At 41.5% G+C, this 17,787-nt stretch overlaps 1 protein-coding gene across 6 annotated transcripts in view; it reads right to left on the bottom strand.

Annotated features, from left to right (window-relative positions):
- The window catches only part of LOC134353879 (carnitine O-palmitoyltransferase 1, liver isoform-like), a 141,240-nt gene that overhangs the window by 113,166 nt on the left and 10,287 nt on the right, over positions 1–17,787 (bottom strand). Inside the window, exon 1 of one of the 6 annotated variants that reach the window (XM_063062385.1) lies at positions 10,770–10,938. The exons of the other annotated variants lie outside the window; for them this stretch is intronic. The gene's annotated coding sequence lies outside the window, so the exon portion shown is untranslated. Of the gene's footprint in view, positions 1–10,769; positions 10,939–17,787 lie in introns of those variants that run through there. 6 annotated transcript variants of the gene reach the window in all.

The following is a 17,787-nucleotide window of genomic DNA, read 5'->3' on the forward strand; positions in this document are numbered from 1 at the left end:
TGTGTGATCAGCAGTTGGTCTGCCAGCTGTCTTCAAGAGAGAGATAAGGAACACAATGAAACAGCATCTGGAGATGTGTAATGAAGGGACGGGAGAGAGAGAGCTGTCTGGAGCGGCTCCCCCTTTGAACCCTGAACTGTGAAGTGATGGACAGGCGATACCCCAGCAGGGGGATAAAAAGGGACAGGTTCGCTAAGGCAGGACACACATGACACCCGAGGTAATGAGACCCTGGAAGCGGCGCGCCTCTCACGAGTCGGTGGGAAGTACCGGACCTTAAACGCACAGGGTGGAAAGGTACGATCAGCGGGAACCCGGTGTGTGTCCACCCTCGCTTGGGTGCTGGGTTCACTGCAGAGGATCGACCGCATCTGGAGGAGGGGTCACAGTCGGTGACCTCAGGTGACATCACAAAGGACCCGCCCGAAAGCTGCTTGTGAGCAATATCGCCGGTCTGTGAGTGGAAGCCATTTCTGAATGATCAGTCGTTCCCGTTCTCTCTCTCTCCCCCCCCCCACCACGTTGTCCATCACCATGGCAACGATTACTGCGAACTGAACTATTAAATTGGACTGAACTTTGTGTCACTTTGAAATTGGTCATTTACCCCTAGACAACGATAGAGCTTGATTGATGCTGTTATCTTAATTCTGTGCACATGTGTGTTTATCATTGCTGAATTGTTGCATTTATTATCCTTTCGATTACTGTGTTGCTTGTTTCTTTAATAAAACTTGCTTAGTTCTAGTAATCCAGACTCCAACTGAGTGATCCATTTCTGCTGGTTTGGCAACCCAGTTACGGGGAACGTAACACCTTTATCAGATATGACATAGAAAACCTTGTTGTTTGATGTACAGTACCTCAAGAAACTATCTGAAGATTTGATGTCCTGCTCATTGAACCTCTTTCAAAGATGGAGTACTTTGTTGTATATTTCTGTGTGTAAAATAGCTACCACATCTCCATCCAAACCAACAAAATAGTTCAGCACGGACTAGATGAGCCAAAGTGCCTGTTTCTGTGCTGTACTTTTTTTTTTAATGACTCTAAAAACTAAACATCAATAACTTGTGATAGGTTGAATAGCATCACAAACTTCTAACATTTAAATCCAATTTTCAAAATGCCAAAGACACAAACTTCAATTTAGAACACTTTTTTTACATTTAGGTTGTGAGACCTGTTCACTGATTTCTGTTATATAATAACGAGGACCTATCCTGTAACATAATTTTGGAACATTATTCAAAATGAGTTCCCCCACCCAATATCACAAAAAATACTTCTTACACTCTTTCATGACTTCAAGATATAGCAAAGCACTTTACAACTGACAGTGTACGTTTAAAGAAAACAACTTGTGGGGAGAAAATCAACAGCAGCGCCACATAATTTCCAGCATTTAATCCAAAGCAAATTACTTACAACAGCACTACTCAGGAAAGAGAGTATTATTGTTAAGTTCTTAACATTGGCACAGGAAATCAATTACTGAACCAAGTAATTTGGATTACTTATTTTATCATGCTCCTCCAAGTATCTGAAATTTTATTAAGATTAAATTTCATAGTACTTGAAAGTATGTGATAAAACACAGTGAAGTCTTCATGGTTTCATTAAGGGGAGATCTTGATTAACAAATCTGTTAGACTTCTTTAAGGTAGCACACAGGTTAGATAAAGGAGTGACAGTGGATGTTATCGGCTTGGATTTTCAGAAGGACTTTGACAGGTGGCACACGAGGCTGCTAAATAAGACGAGAGACATGGTGTTAGAGGTAAGGTTTGAGCACAAGTAGAAGATTGGATGGAAGGTGAAAAGCAGTAAGTGGATAAACTGGAGTTCTAGTTCAAACCTCCTTTGACTAGTGGAGTTCCGTATGGTTCAGTATTGGAAATGCAACTTTTCATTTTATATGTTCATGATCTAGAATAGTTGAAGGATCTGATGACATTGTTTTCAGATGTTACAAAGATAGTTGGAGGGACATTACTGTTGTGGAGGCAGGGAGTCTGCAGAATGACTTGGACAGTTGGGAGAGTGAACAAAGAAATGGCAGATGGAATACAGTGTACGAAACACAAAATACTCTGCAGATGCTGGGGTCAAAGCAACACTCACAACACGCTGGAGGAACTCAACAGGTCGGGCAGCATCCGTGGAAACGATCAGTCAACGTTCCGGGCTGGAACCCTTCGTCAGGACTGAAGAGGGAAGGGGCAGAGGCCCTATAAAGAAGGTGGGGGGAGGGTGGGAAGGAGAAGGCTGGTAGGTTCCAGGTGAAAAACCAGTAAGGGGAAAAATAAAGGGGTGGGGGAGGGGAAGCAGGGAGGTGATAGGCAGGAAAGGTGAAGAAGGAATGGGGAAAACACAATAGGTGGTAGAAGGAGGTGGAACCATGAGGGAGGTGATCGGCAGCTGGGGGAGGGGGCAGAGTGAAATAGGGATAGAGGGAGGAAGGGGGAGGGAATTACCGGAAGTTGGAGAATTCTATGTTCATACCAAGGGGCTGGAGGCTACCTAAATGGTACATGAGGTGTTGCTCCTCCAACCTGAGCTTAGCCTCATCATGGCAGTAGAGGAGGCCATGTATGGACATATCCGAATGGGAACGTGAAGCAGAGCTGAAGTGGGTGGCAACCAGGAGATCATGTCTGTTGTGGCGGACGGAGCGGAGGTGCTTGACGAAGCGGTCCCCCAATCTGCGTCGGGTTTCACTGGTGTAGAGGAGGCCGCACCGGGAGCACCGGATACAATAGATGACCCCAACAGACTCACAAGTGAAGTGTTGCTTCACCTGGAAGGACTGTTTGGGGCCCTGAATGGTGGCAAGAGAGGAAGTGTAGGGACAGGTGTAGCACTTACGCTTACAGGGATAAGTGCCGGGTGGGATATCCGTGGGGAGGGACAATATCCTTTAAAACTGAGATGAAAGAAGAATTTCTTCGGCTGGAATGTGGTCAATCAGTAAACTTTTTGCCATAGAAGGCCATTAAGGCCAAGTTTTTGGGTGTGCTTAGAGTATTTTAGGTTGCTAATTAGAGGGAGAAGGGAAGAAAGGGGCGGAATAAAAATGGCTTAATTCACTGCCATAATATGGTTATATGGCATTGACTTCTCTAATCCACAATTATTATCCACAATAGGTCTTCTTTTCCAAGGCAGTTATTAATTTATTAGGTGCCACTCCATAAGCGCTATGGCAGAGTATTATGACAATGAACATTAGAAGGTTATTTAATGTCAGACTTCACCATGACCTTATCTTTATTTAGCATTCAAACACATCCAATGGATAACAGAGTTTCAATCTTTTAAACAAGGTTCACTGAGGTCCCATTATATGCTTTATCTGTGCGGGTTCACTTGTCCAGATAGACACACCAACTCCTCTAGCTACCACATGAAAATGTCACTCTGTGAAGCTCATGTGGTAACTGGTGTGCAACTGCTACTCCATGTTTTTATAAACCACCATATAGATGACTTCCACTTCTCCACAATATAAGGCTCATGCCTTGAAATAATGATGGCATGGATGTTGCTTTGCTATCATAGCTTAGGAATTCCGATGCATATACATTGACTGAGAGATTATACCCAAAAAATGGCCACTTAAAAAAGAGGCACTGAACATTCCATACAACCTGCTGACAGAAATGCCACAATTGTGACAGCCTTCAAGTTGTTCAAGGAACAAGTCGTTCTGTAGAAACTATAGAAGTCTCCCTGCTATCAACAATGGAATAAGTCATCACCAGTCCTCAACAGCTTTGTTCCAGTGGCTGAAGAATTGCTCCTTGAATCACAGTATGCATTCCATCCATTTAGATACAGAGGGAAAATAATCTTCACCATGTGACAACCATGGGGCAGGAAAAAAATGGACGGAACAGTATCAGTCATTATATATGGCCTCTTTCCAACATGATCCCATCAGGAGGGACTGAGAAATACCATCTTCAAGTCTGACTACCTACAGAAACTTGACTCCATCCACAAATCCAGGAAACTAATCATCAGGTCCACAACAGAACCAATTTTAGTGAAAACTGACATCAAACAAGCCTGCCTGACTGCCCTAAAGTTTCCTTTTCTCCCACAATCTTTCCGACTTCAGTGTAGTACCTCACCCTGAACAAGCATTTTGTGGGTGTGGCTAATCAAAATTAAAGAGAAGCTGTTCAATTTATAACTACAAGGCTATTTAAATGTTAACTATTCCATTTGTAATTTGCACGATAGCTGTGTGTGCACATACTAGATGAACCAAGCTACTGGTTCTCTTAATCACAAGAAGATGAGATTTATATTCAACATCTGCAAGGTAAAGTTCCTCCACCAACTTGTCCCTAATGTGCCACACTGTTAATAATGAAAACTCACAGCAAAACCTTGGTAGACATGGCCATTTTCCATACCACTTGCACCAGAAATTCACCAATTCAACAGCAATTTGGTATTTCAAGATGAAAATAAAACTAATGGTCTACTAAGTAGCAGTCATACCTGTCTGATATGTTTGAGAGACCTGGACAACCTACAGTAGGCACCTCAAAGTTCTGTAAAAACACAACCGATACCGCTTCTTCAAAATCCTCTAAATTCTGGTGCCTTACGGAACCTTTGTTTCACAGAATCCTGGTTAACCCCTTCCATACTGGACAATGCAATTCAGATTGACGGGTTTACTATACCACCGTCAAGGATAGAACTGTCGAGTCTCTCAAAAGCAAACGTGGAGGTATATGCCTCATGATCAACTCCTCTTGGTGCACAAATGTATCAGTGTTGTCCCAATTCTACTCACCCGACCTGGATTATCTTCCAGGCTAAGTGCTGTCCATTTTACCTGCCACAGGTAATTTCTGTGATCATTTTGGTAATGGCGTACATTCCACCTCAGGCCAATGTCAAACAGGCTCCAGATAAACTGAGCAATGGAATCAACATGCACGAAAAGGCACACCCTGATGCCTTCACCATCATTTTGGAGGATTTTAACCAGACCAGCCTAAAAAAAATCACTAAATAATTACCATCAACAAATCACTTGTAGTACCAGAGGAAACAGAACACTGGGCCACTGTTACACCACCATCAAGAATGCCTACCGTGCTATTCGATGCCCTCACTTTGGAAAGTCTGATCACCTGACTGTACTTCTACTCCCTGAGTATAGGCAGAGATTTAAAGACTGCAGCACCGGTAGTGAGGACCAAGAAGCACTTACAACAGCGGTCCCCAACCACCGGGCCACAAAGCATGTGCTACCAGGCCGTGAGGAAACGATACGAGTCAGCTGCACCTTTCCTCATTCCCTGTCACACACTGTTAAACTTGAACATAGGGTTGCCAACTGTCCTGTATTAGCCGGGACATCCTGTATATTGGGTTAAATTGGTTTGTCCCACATTTCCCCCGCTAAGGTAGAGCGTTCCTATGAAACCTTTCGTGCCGAAATGGTGTGAAGTGAAGAAGCAATTACCATTAATTTATATGGGAAAAATTTCTGAGCGTTCCCAGACCCAAAAAATAACCTAACAAATCATACCAAGTAACACATAAAACTGAAATAACACTAACATATAGTAAAAGCAGGAATGATATGATAAATACACAGCCTATATAAAGTAGAAATAATGTACGTACAGTGTAGTCGGGAAGATGAAGGCAAAACCGATTTGTGGGGAAAAAGCAGCACATACGCGCATGCTCACATCACATGCGCACACAGGTGCCCGCGCAAGGCTTCATGGTCATGGTAGTCTTTCCAGGGGTAAAGTGCCCCAGGATTTGACTGCTACTTTTGTCCCTTATTTGGGAGTGGTAAAGTTGTCAACCTTAACTGTAAAAGACATGTTAAGGTGAGTTTAACCCTACTTGAACATCAACCACCCCCCCGGTCGGCCAGTCCACAAGAATATTGTTAATATCAAAACAGGTCCACGGTGCAGAAAAGGTCAGGGACCCCTGACTTACAAGACCGCTTACAGGATCAACGAACTGGACCGTATTCAGGGATTCATCTTTGAATTTGGACGAATATGCCATAGTTGTAACTGACTTTATTAAAATCTGTGTGGATGAGTGTGTGCCTTTGAAAACTTGCTAAACATTCCCAAACCAAAAGCCGTGAATAAACTAGGAGATACAGCGTCTGCTGAGGGCATCTGTGGAATTTAAGCCTGTTGACCCAGGTCTGCACAGGAAAACCAGGTCTGACTTGCAGAGAGCTATTTCAAGGGCAAAGCGACAATTCCGAGTGAAGTTGCAGGTGACACTGGATACACGACAACTCTAACAGGGATTGAAAGATATTACTTCCTACAAAGTGAAACCTAGTAGCATGAATGGAAGTGACGCTTCATTATCAGATGAACTCAACATCTTTTGTCTGCTTTGAAAAGGAGAATATAACTACAACTGTGAAGATCCCTGCTGCACCCAGTGACCCTGTGATCTATCTTGGAGGCCAATGTTAGGCTTTAAGGAGAGTGAACCTCGCAAGGCAGCAGACCCTGATAGAGTACCTGATAAGGCTCTGAAAACTTGTGCCAACCAACCGGCAGGAGTATTCAAGGACGTTTTCAACCTCTCATGCCACAGTCGGAAATTCCCAACTGTTTTAAAAAGGCAACAACTATGCCAGTGCCTAAGAAGAGTAGTGTGAGCTGCCTTAACGACTATCACCCAGTAGCACTCACATCTATGGTGGTGACATGCTTTGACAGATTGATCATGACGAGAATGAACTCCTGTCTCAGCAAGGGCCTGGACCTACTGCAATTTGCCCATCGCTACAATGGGTCTATGGCAGCTGCAATTTCAATGGCTCTTCACCTGAACAATACAAACACCTATGTCAAGATGCTGTTTGTTGACTATAGCTTAGCATTTAACACCATCATTCCCACAATCCTGATCAATAAATTACAGAACCTAGGCCTCTGTATCTCCCTCTTCCTAACAGGAAGACCATAATCTGTGTGGATTGGTGATTATTTCCACCTTGCTGATGATCAACATTGGTACACCTCAGGGGTGTGCGCTTAGCCCACTGCTCTACTCTCTCTCTATACCATGACAGTGTGGCTAGGTGTTGCTCAAAAACCATCTATAAATTTGATGACGATACAACCATTGTTGGTAGAATCTCAGATGGAGATGAGGGCATACAGGAGCAAGATATATCAGCTAGTTGACTGCAGTCACAGCAACAACCTTGCACTCAATGTCCATAAGGCGAAAGGGCTGAGTGTGGACCAGGAAGGGCAAGACGAGGGTACATGAACCACTCCTCATAGAGGGATCAAAAGTGGAGAGAGTGAACAATTTCAGGTTCCTGGGTGTCAAGATCTCCAAGGATCTAACCTGGTCCTAACGTATAATTGCATATAAAGACGGCAAGACAGCAGCTATTATTTCATAAGGACTTTGAAGAGATTTGGTTTGTCAACTAAAACACTCAATATCTTCTATAGATGTACCGTGGAGAACATTCTGACAGGCTGCATCACCGTCTGGTATGGGGGGGGGGGGGCGCTACTGCACAGGACTGAAAGCTACAGGAAGTAATAAAATTAGTCAGCTCCATCTTGGGTATTAGCCTCTATAGTCCCCAAGACATCTTCAAGGCGCAGTGCCTCAGAAAGGCAACGTCCATTATTAAAGATCTCCATCACCCAGGGCATGCCCTCTTCTCATCGTTACCTTCAGGAAGGATGTACAGAAACCTGAAGGCACACCCTCAGCGACTCAGGAACAGCTTCTTTCCCTCTGCCATACAATTCCTAAATGAACATTGAACCCATGAACACTACCTCACTTTTATTATTTCTGTTTTTGTACTATTTTTAATCTATTCAGTATACATTATTATACTTACTGTCATATTTACATACTTATTTTGCCTCTTTCTATTATCATGTATTGCACTGAACTGCTGCTGCTAAGTTAACAAATTTCACGACATGCCAGTGATAATAAACCTGATTCTGATTCACTGGAAGATGTCCAATATCAGACTTTATTCTGACAGATTACTCAACAAACCAAGGAAATACTTAAAGTTGTGTTCACAAGTATTCTAAAAGAAATGCAATATTTGCATTGGCTTCTGGGAATCTCCAGCCCAACTGCTCAAAGTGGAAATGGTCCGCTTGCGATAATATATAGAATCTTGAGAGCATGCATCAGGTTTACTCAGAAATCCTCACACTGCCACCGACTGACACATTGGGCACTTCCTGCCGTCCTGTGGAAGAGACTGCAAAGCCACAATGGCCTCATTAGCTACCTTTGGCATCCATAAAACTGAAGTGAAAGAAATCTACCCTTGATCTCAAAAGATTGCCCAAAAAGATTATTGAAACTCACTTTTAAACACAGTCAAGGAGTAATTTACAACTTTCCAGTCTAACCAGAAGGCACTAACTACTCTAGTGCCAAGTGTAAAATCATATTTCAATGACTGGTTAATTTTTTCTCTCAATAAACTGAGTCACATTTTCTATCTGTGGCAAATATCTTGCATAAACAAACAATAACATTTACAAAAGGTGGATCCGATATAAATAACAGATTATGCAATTATTTACTGTTGAGGCAAAAGGTTATATTAACATACATCCTAAAGAGAGTAAATTCTGGTTAACTGGGACACATCGGGATAAGTACATTTTGGTGCAATTAAAAAGGTTGCCCCAATTAGCCGAAATTTCATGGAAATAGCTAAACGGTATAAAAAAGACAAACCACCTTTTAACTGAGTAACAAATTATATATTTAAATGAAATACAGAATAATTTAGAACACTACCAAAATTGTATTAGTTCCCAATAGTAATCCAGAATTCATTTAGTATATGCTGATGTGTTCTTTTGATTGACTGTAAATGAACAAAATCAATGCAGACACCCAGTGCAAATAATGGACTGCATTCAAACAGTGCTTTTGACAATAGCATCCTCTAAATCTTCATTTTCATTGTAACATTCAAGATGATTGTTGATACCTTCAAATTCTTCATAGTTCCTAACTTGTTGAAGTAGTGAAATAGTTTCATTTTCACTCCCCACCATTTCTGGCATCTCCAAGCCTGAATGCTTGAAACTGCAGTGAGCAGAACAGTTCTAAATTGTCTTACTGATTATTACTCACCAATTATCAGTGACAAAAATCACTGTTTTTTGAATACAAGCAGCAAGTGATGCTTTTTAAAAACTGTTCACTCTAAACACAGTGTAATGCCTAATGGTCATGCAAGTGCACGTGACTGACGCTAGCTAGAAACTGTTTGGCAACAGTCTCCTGCCCCAGTTAAGTGATGTAGTGTCCCAAATAAACAAACTGAATCCCATAGTAGTTCTTGATATGTTTTTGTTCTTTAATGGTTGTCCCAAATAAGCACTACTCCAATTAACCGATGACTCAATTAACCCGAATCCACTGTATATTTATACTACCAATAAATTCTAAATGCTATACAGTAACACTTCATTCCAAATACTGATCAGAAATATTCTACGATGCTGTTAGGTCTAATACAAGATTATACTATATATAGGATGTATAAAATGTAAGCATAACCTTGTGCTTTACCACATATTAACACCTCTACATTTACAAAACATTCAGTTATACAAGACAGACCCCATTCCTGATCAGTCTAATGAGTTTCGTAAGTAAACACTAGCTATGACAGATTGTCAAGCAACACACATAAAAGTTGCTGGTGAACGCAGCAGGCCAGGCAGTATCTCTAGGAAGAGGTGCAGTCGACGTTTCAGGCCGAGACCCTTCGTCAGGACTAACTGAAAGAAGAGCTAGTAAGAGATTTGAAAGTGGGAGGGGGAGGGGGAGATCCAAAATGATAGGAGAAGATAGGAGGGGGAGGGATGGAGCCAAGAGCTGGACAGTTGATTGGCAAAAGGGATATGAGAGGATCATGGGATAGGAGGCCTAGGGAGAAAGAAAAGGGGGGGGAAGCCCAGAGGATGGGCAAGGGGTATGGTGAGAGGGACAGAGGGAGAAAAAGAGGAGAGAGAGTGGATTTGCCCATCAATTGTCCAGCTCTTGGCTCCATCCCTCTCCCTCCTGTCTTCTCCTATCATTTTGGATCTCCCCCTCCCCCTTTTAAACCTCTTACTAGCCCTTCTTTCAGTTAGTCCTGACGAAGGGTCTCGGCCCGAAATGTCGACTGTACCTCTTCCTAGAGATGCTGCCTGGCCTGCTGCGTTCACCAGCAACTTTTATGTGTGTTGCTTGAAACTCCAGCATCTGCAGATTTCCTCGTGTTTGCGTTTTTAGAAACGACAGATTGTCATTTGCTTTTGACCTGCTCTACAGGTCATGTATGACAGCCATAATCATCAAGCAATGAAGAACAAGTCTGTGTCATGTAACCATGTAATCCTAACAAGTGCCAATGCCTTCAAAAGGCAAGAGACCACTGGATTATATACTATTTTAAAAACATATAACTAATTTGCCATGGAACATCACAAATAACACCTCAGCCAATTACCTGAGATTTAAGGCATGCAGGGAGATTAGTTAATAAATCTTTACCAGTCAGTTTAGAATCATTTGTTAAAGCAATATCAAATCATCAATCTTCTAAACAACTGATAATTCATTCAAAATGTATGACAGCCATGTAAAGAGCAGTCAATAAAATGTAATTAATTCTAATCACATCATTTCAATCACACCCGTTTTTAAATCAGTCTACTTATTAGTAGTAAAAGAAAAATGTATTGTACCTACAAACTCCAACTGCCGTTTAGCATGCCGTCTAAATTTAGCAGCCAATTTACAATACAAACTAAATCTAAAAGTTACCCTCTACCTGAAACTTAGTCTCATACCACCAGCTTGAACAGATCAAGCAACTAAGCAACTGCCAAGTCAATGCAGCTTGAGGAGGAAGTTGGACTACACTGATTGGGGCATGTGACTCAGAAAGTAGGTGAGAGGTTAAAGCAAGGAGAAAAGGATGTTCTTTACGGGAGGAGAAGTTTAAAATTAACCACAGAGATGTGGAAGTATTACTAGGACACAACCCTATAAACAAATAGGAGTTATTTAAAACTTCCAGGAAATATATTAAAAACAAAAAATTGTTTGCAGGATATTACAGATAAAATTACTGCAGATTAAAGCCCCAAGCTAAAAGAACTGATACAGAGCTTGCAAAGAGATCCTCTGCCGAGCGCTTCGACGCTGCCCCAGCCGCTGGGCAACAAGCAAAGCTGAGGACTCGGGGCCTTCCCCTCCAGAGATTCTGGATCACACAGTAGCAGCGGCAGTGAAGCAGACATTTCAGAAGTTTCACCAGATGGTCCTCCGTGCTCTCACGTCTGTCTCCATTAAATCAGGATTGTGCACGGCACAACTTTTTCAATTTTTGCATTTTCAACTTGATGTATCAATACAGTAATACATTAGAAAGAATACTGGCACTCCAAAATCTGGTTGTTGCCAAAATCTCAGTGAAAAATAAAAATCAGCTCACTAAGAATGCAAACTCATTCATCCATCTAAGATTTGATTTATTAAAAATAACTATGTAAATAAATGGAAGAAAAAATATCACTTGTATCACTTTATATGTCACTGCATCTATGCAAGGGATAAAACCTTAAAAAAAATGTGTAGCTCAATGTCAGGAAAGTTCCAAAGGCATGGGTTAGCCTTCTTGATCCTGTATTCTGACCTTTTCCCAAGTCTGGACTGGAAAGTTCTGGAAGGCAATGCAGTCATGTGGTGTATCGTAGCCCAACAGTTATCCTTATCCAATACTGTATTAACATCAATACTTTTTCTCGCAAAAATGACAATTCTGGGTGGTTGTAACATTCCCAATGCTAGTTCTGGACAGATTAACTAACTTTGAATGTCAGGGATTGAAGCCAAGTTTACAGCCACATTCATAATGGCTGTTCGCCATTTGTTCAGACTCAATGATAGAACTCTGTGGAATATTCCAATCAAAATTCAAAGGTAAATTTGATTATCAAAGTACAAACGTACATTTATGTTACCATATATAACCCTGGGATTCATCTTCTTGTGGGCATATTCAACAAATCTATACAATAATAACTATAACATGTAACAGGATCAATTAAAGACTGCCCAACTAGGGTGTTTAACCAGAGTGCAGAAAACCACAAATTGCAAATGCAAGTATGAGGGGTGATTGATAAGTTCGTGGTCTACGATAGGAGGAGTCAATTTTAGAAAACCGAGCACATTTTTTTTCTGCATAGTCCCCTCCTACATTAAAATACTTAGTCCAGCGGTGGTGGAGCATACGGATCCCTTCTTTGTAGAAACCGGCATCTTGAACCTCCAAAAGTGGTCCACAGCAGGGGTGATTGATAAGTCCGTGGCCTAAGGTAGAAGGAGATGAGTTATATATAGCTCTCGTTAGTTGCACGTGCAGTGCAACTCTGAGTGATTATGCTCTAAGTTTGAAGTTAATAACTCATTTCTTTCGACCTTAGGCCACAAACTTATCAATCACCCCTGCTGTGGACCCACTTCTGGAGGTCCAAGACGCCGATTTCTACAAAGACGGGATCCATATGTTCCACGACCACTGGACTAAGTGTGTAAATGCAGGAGGGGACTATGTTGAAAAATAAATGAGCGAGGTTTTCTAAAATTGACTCCTTCTACCTTAGGCCACAAACTTATTAATCAGCCCTCGTAGATTGATTGCCTGAGCTTGATTGTTGAAGGGTAGTAACTATTCTTCAACCTGGCTATGAGAGTCCAGCAGCTCTTGTACCTTCTACCTGATGATAGCAGCAGAAGAGAATAAGATCTGGGTGGTGGGGATCCCTGAAGATGGGTGCTGCTTTCTCACTACAGTGTTGCATGTAGATGTGGTCAATGGTTGGGGGGGCTTTTCCCATGATGTACTGGGCCAAATCCCCTGTTTGTAGGATTTTCTGTTCAAAAATTGGTGTTTCCATATCTGCTGTGATGCAGCCAGTCAATATACTCTCCACTACACATCAATAGAAGTTGTAGATGTCATGCCAAATCTCCACAATCTCCCAAGGGGCTGCTGTTTTTTCCCAATTGCACTTACATACTGGGCCTAGGACAAGTCCCCTGAAATAGTAACACCTAGGAATTTAAAGTTGCCATCCTTCCCCACCTCTGATCTCCCGAAGAGGACTGGCTCATAGTCCTCTGGCTTCCCTCTCCTGAAGTCCACAATCAGTTCCTTGGTCTTGCTGATATTGTGTGTAAGATTTTTGTCATGACACCACTCAGGCAGATTTTCAATCTCTCTCCTATATGCTGATTCATCACCTCCTGTGATTCAGCCCATTACAGTGGTGTTATAGGCAAAATTGAATATGGCATCGGAGCTGTGGTTAGCCAGAAAAGTGTAGAACAGGGGGCTAAGCACTCAGCCTTGTGGTGAACCTCTGCTATTTGAGATCATGGAGATGTTGCTGCAAGTTGAACTTGAAGCCAGGATCTTGGAATTTATTGATTAATTTTGAAGGGATGATGGCATCAAATGCTGAGCTGTAGTCGATAAAGAGTACCTGATATACACATCTTTGCTGTCCAGATATTCCACAATTAAGTGAAGAGCCAATGAGATAGCATCTGCTGTGGACCTGTTGCTCTAGTAGGCAAACCGAGCAGATCCAAGTCGCCTCTCAGGCGGGAGTTGATAGGTTTCATCACCAACCTTTCAAAATATTTCATCACTGTGGATGCAATTGCAACTGGACGAGAGCAATTGCAACTGAGGCAGGTCACCACACTCTTCTTAGGCAGGTGGGTACCACACACTGCCAAAGCGAGAGGTTAAAGATCTTAGTGAACATATCTGCCAGTTGATCAGCATAGGCCTTTAGTATGTGGCCAGGTATCCCGTGCAGTCTGGATACTTTTCGTGAGTTCACCCTCAAGGCTGCTCGCGTGTCGGCCTCAAACTGAAATCATAGGATCATCAGGGGATGTGGAAGTTCCTTATAGTTCCTCCATGTTCTGATGGTCAAAACAGGCATAGAAGGCATTGAACTCATCTGGAAGCAAAGCCCTGCTGTCTCCCATGTTGTTTGATTTAACTTTCTAAGAGGTTATAGCATTCAAGCACTGCCACAGCTGTCAAACATCCCTTGCTGATTTAAGTTTGGTCCAGAATTTCCACTTCATCTATGTGATGGCTCTGCGGAGATCGTACCTGGAACCTCTTGTAACTTTCTTGGTCTCCAGACTTAAATGCCTCTGATCTGGCGCTCAGCAGAATTCGTGTCTATCCAGGGCTTCTGATTGGGGAAGACTCTGAATGACTTAATGGGGACACACGTCTACAGTTCTTACATTACAATTATGATGTATTCATTCAAATCTCTAGATTAGAGCTTGAACACGGCCAAGTCCACTGACTCAAAGCAATTCTATATCCGCTCCTCTGCCTCCCATGACTGTCTCTTTGTTGTCCTAACCTCTGGAGCTTTGCACTTTAGCCTCTGCATTTGAATCACCAAGCGATTCAAATTAGCAAAGTGCGGCCAGGGCAAGGAGCAATAGGCATTTTCATCTTAGTTTAACGGTAGTCTAGTACGTTGGGACCTCTGGTGACACAGGTTACATGCTGGTGGTAATTGGGTAGGGTTTCCTTTAAACAAGCCTGGTTGAAGTCTCCGACTATGATTTGAAAACTGTCGTGATAGACTCTTGTTTGGAGATAACATCATGCAGTGTTGCCAGCACTTGATTATAGTTGGCCATTGGTGGTATTTAAACTGTGGTCAGGATTATGGAGGAGAACTCCTTTGGTAAATAGAGCAAACGGTATTTGATCATTAGATGTTTAAGGTTGAGGGAATACAAGTTTGACAAACTGTTACGTCTGAGCACCAATGAGAGTTTATCATAAAAACATATATCTCTCCTCCTTTTGCCTTTCCTGAATCATCAGTTTGGTCCATTCTGTAAATTGAGAATCCCTCTGGTTTGACTGCTGAATCTGGCATGCCTGGAGAAAGCCACGTTTCAATAAAGCATACAATGGAACAGACTCAGTTCTCTTCATATAACAGTCTAGCCCTCAGGTCCTCAATTTTGTTCTTCAGCAACTGCTAGGTAGAGGAGACCTCTCCCTTCTGTGCTTCAGCCTGGCTTGGAATTCCACCTCCTGCCTTGCTTTTGGCCACATCAATGAACTTTAATGGTGCCGTGCCTGTCTGATCCGGGCTCTTCAGTCGAGGTATGAAGGTCATTGAGTAGATTTAAAAGTCTATTGCTTGGAGGATAGTAACATGCTGCAGATTGCAATGTAAGTAATTCAAAGAGATGGTGAAATGCAATTTGACCAATCAGACAACACAGTGTATTCACCACCAAAGTGACTTGATAAAGTGGTATGCTGGAGAATAATAATGGTAAATAATCAAAGGCAAATACATGATGGATTCATGGCAGTAAATCTCCTGATTGGTAAATTGGTTTATTATGCGTGCATATACTGAGGTATAGCGAAAAACATTTACATGCAATCCATACAGATAATTTCATACAGCAGTGCATTAAGGTAGTACAAGAAAAATAACAATACAGAATTAGGTGTTACAGTTGAAAGTATAGTGCAGGCAGACAATAAAGCGCAAGGGCATAACAAGGTAGATTGTGAAGTCAGGAGTCCATCTTATCATAGCAGGTGGACTGTTCAATAGATTTCCCAGAGCAGGATAGAAGCTGTACTTGGACCTGATGGGATGTGCTTTCAGGCTTTTGTACTTTCTGCTCATCAGGAGGGGAGGTGGAGGAGAAGACAGAATATCTGATAATTCTAATGATTGCAAGTAGCCCCTCAGGTTTACACCAGCATAAAAGAAAATCATGAATGGGAAAATGCCACCCACCTTAACCAAACTACCTTAGACAGAGGACTGACCAACAGCTAATAATATCATAAAGTCATTACAAGCTGCACAGGTTTACTTGACCTGATACTGATCATTAGTATTTCATTTCTTCGATCAGTAACAATTGACAATTTTCTGCTTTTATGTAGTCTCTCATGTTCAGCAGAGGGCATTCACCAAAAGAACACTCTAATACTAGTGCAATAACAAGGAGACCATGAGCATAGTCATTCCTTTTATTTACTTCTTCAAAGCACAGCCTGTGAGATAATCCATAGTAGGGATTTTTTTCTTGTTCCATCCAAATTAGGCTCCTTTGTGAAATAACAATCTCACAAAGGAGACAGATTCAGGAATTATTTAGGGGGAGGGAACATGAAATACCATTTGCTCTACAGACATGCCTTCAATGCATTCCACAGCAACTGAAATAACCACATATCATGAGAAGTTTGTTGCAATTTTTAAAATACTTTCACCATGATGCAATATCTATCAAAATTATCTTCCCCCCCCAATTGCTGTCTGTTCATTTTAAACACCAAATATTCTAAAGCGAATTCATCAGATGCCACTGATAAATTTACACGTTTCTGACACAATACATCAATTCTATTTAAAGAACATCAGGGAGACTAATAAAGCCAGTATTTTTCACCTTTGAGCTGAGTAGCTTTCTGGGCCATTTAATGGACAGTTACAAGCCATCCATACTGCTGTAGGTCTTGACTCAAGCATAGGACAGGCTAAGTAATATCGGCAGATTTTTTTTTCCTTCAACCTTATTAGTGAACTTTTTTTATAAAATAAAAATCCAGTGGTTTCTTGGTCACCACTAATAACACTAGAGTTTTAAATGCAAAATTTATTTAAAAGAATTTAAATTCACCATTTGCCAAGGTATGATTTAACTTCATATCTCTGGATACTTGTCCAGTAGAAATAACTTTGTTATTGTATGTCAAGTCTTGGAATGAGTTTTCAATTACTGGGATTATGCAAATGACAACCAACAACTATGAAAGCCAGAAGAATTACAGTCAATTGATGCATTTCCTAATGAGAAAAATACTACCTAAAGAAAAATAAAACTATCAGAAATACATTTTGAAGAGATATTTAAAAGGAGAGAATGAGCAAACTAGTTAAATTTCAAGTTTGTATTTTTATCTTTTCTATTTTGGTCCATGTCCTTTATAATAAGGCACATCCCTCAAATACACTCATTGAAATCAACTTGGATGCGATCAACAGGAATTCTGCAGATGCTGGAAATTCAAGCAACATGCATCAAAGTTGCTGGTGAACGCAGCAGGCCAGGCAGCATCTCTTGGAAGAGGTACAGTCAACATTTCAGGCCGAGACCCTTCGTCAGGACTAACTGAAAGAAGGATCTCGGCCTGAAACGTCGACTGTACCTCTTCCTATAGATGCTGCCTGGTCTGCTGCGTTCACCAGCAACTTTGATGTGTGTTGCTTGGATGTAATGTTACCAGCTGTTTTGTTTAATAAGAACAAACTTCTCCCCAACACCACTTCCAGTTTCTTAACTAACTTAGTCACAAATTCATTCCCTATCCACCACCAAGATACTTTTTCATTCACATTTTAATTAAGATTCAATTCATATGTACACGTACAGCTAATGTTATATGGGGTACAGGTAGCTTGTTTCTGCAAACATATTTAAGGCACAAATTAAAAGAGTGATGGGATATTCTTACTTTCTTAGTGGAACACAGCTCCAACACCTGGCTCAATATACACTAAGATGGTAATAAGGGGGAGCTGTTGCTAAAATCTGCTCAGAATGATCTTCTTGACTGGTATATTGCTGGCCAAATGAAATAAACAACTTTGCTGGACTTGATTCTGG

Source organism: Mobula hypostoma, chromosome 11 (genome assembly GCF_963921235.1).
Source record: "Mobula hypostoma chromosome 11, sMobHyp1.1, whole genome shotgun sequence".
Classification (NCBI taxonomy): domain Eukaryota; kingdom Metazoa; phylum Chordata; class Chondrichthyes; order Myliobatiformes; family Myliobatidae; genus Mobula; species Mobula hypostoma.